This window comes from Canis aureus, chromosome 9 (genome assembly GCF_053574225.1).
Source record: "Canis aureus isolate CA01 chromosome 9, VMU_Caureus_v.1.0, whole genome shotgun sequence".
Taxonomy (NCBI): domain Eukaryota; kingdom Metazoa; phylum Chordata; class Mammalia; order Carnivora; family Canidae; genus Canis; species Canis aureus.
In genome coordinates, this window is record NC_135619.1 from 52,870,566 (window position 1) to 52,872,388 (window position 1,823).

At 41.3% G+C, this 1,823-nt stretch overlaps 1 pseudogene; it reads left to right on the forward strand.

The window, feature by feature from the left end:
• The first annotated feature begins 72 nt into the window (after positions 1 to 72).
• On the forward strand, positions 73 to 637 carry LOC144320150 (rRNA-processing protein FCF1 homolog pseudogene; annotated as a pseudogene).
• The last annotated feature ends 1,186 nt before the right edge of the window (positions 638 to 1,823 follow it).

The following is a 1,823-nucleotide window of genomic DNA, read 5'->3' on the forward strand; positions in this document are numbered from 1 at the left end:
GGTCTGGTTCATTAGGGGAATATAAAAAAATAGTGAAAGGGATTCTGGAAGAAACAAGAGTGCGGCATGAACATGGGAAAGCAAAAGAAAGCAAGAAAGTATGCGACCATGAAGCGAATGCTTAGTCTCCAAGATCAGAGGCTTAAAGAGAAGGATAGATTAAAACCTAAGAAGAAAGAAAAGAAAGATCCCAGTGCACTCAAGGAAAGAGAAGTCCCCCAACATCCTTCCTGCTTATTCTTCCAGTATAACACACAGCTGGGCCACCTTACCACATCCTGGTGATACCAACTTTATCAACTTTTCCATTAAAGCCAAACTTGACTTAGTACAGTCAATGATGGACTGTCTGTATGCCAAGTGTATCCCTTGTACAACTGACTGTGTAATGGCTGAAATTGAGAAACTGGGGCAAAAGTATCGAGTGGCTCTAAGGATTGCCAAGGATCCGAGATTTGAACGATTGCCGTGCACACACAAAGGAACCTATGCAGATGACTGCTTAGTACAGAGAGTAACTCAGCACAAGTGTTACATTGTGGATCCGGAAGATCCCTGGAGTTCCCATCATGTACATTTCTAACCATAGGTACAACATTGAGCAATGTCAGATGATTATGGAGCCCCTCGGTTCTAATTCTTAAAAGATAGAGTTTTTCTGCCTACTTATACCAACTTTTTCTGTTGCCAGTTCATATTAGCAATATGATATAGTATGAATTATTCTTCTTACCCATTTGCTCTGTTATGAGCTGAGTATGGTTAAATATACTAATTTTTTGATGTTTTGAAATCAGTATTTTGTATCATTTTAAGTATTGTTGCATCTTTCTATAAATCAGATGATTACTTGTAAAAAAAATGGTGAAAGGGAATAAAGGGGAAAGGAGAGAAAATGAGTGGGAAATATCAGTGAGGATGACAGAGCATGAGAGACTCCTAACTCTGGGAAACGAACAAGGGGTGGTGGAAGGGGAGGTGGGCGGGGGGTTGGGGTGACTGGGTGATGGGCACTGAGGGGGGCACTTGACGGGATGAGCACTGGGTGATATGCTATATGTTGGCAAATTGAACTCCAGCAAAAAACAAACAAACAAACAAACAAACAAGCCTGATAGTACCTGGACTTCTATCCCCAGAACTGTGAGAAAAACATTTCTGTTGTCTAAGCTACCTGGTCAGTGGTATTTTGACCTGGCAGCCTTAGCAAACTAATATAGTGGGTGAGACACTGGAACTGGGTTCTGTCTCCTGGTATTCCATGATAACATTTCACTATGAGTAAGAATAATAGCAATAACCTTTAAAATAATAATAATAATAACAAATACATGATCTCATGCAGGGATCATTGACAAGCCTTTAGATAATCACCAAGTTTCTATACTCTGATATGTGTTTCAGCCCTCCTCAGCCCTCCACCCAACCTCCCATTCACAGAGTCAAAGGAGAGTCTCTCTGTTATATAGTTTCCCACCATATCTCAAGTGCCACCCCTGGCACAAAGGATGGACTTAATATATATTAGTTCAGTACGTGAAGATGCTGGGTGCTGCCTCCCAAATGGGCTCAGTCCTCATGGTTCGAAGACAGGAAATTACACAAAAGACACAAAAATCCTCCATGAAGAATCTAGACACTTCTAAAACCTTAGTGCAACACAGTGATGTGTTAGTAAACCCCTAGCTAAGTCCTGTGGGATGTGTGTGTGTGTGTGTCCCTCTCTGGTCTTCCTTTGCCCCAGAGGATTTACTATGTGTTCTATGATAGTAAATGCTTTCCAAACACTAGTGCCTAGAACTATGGATAGTTTCCTCAGTCAG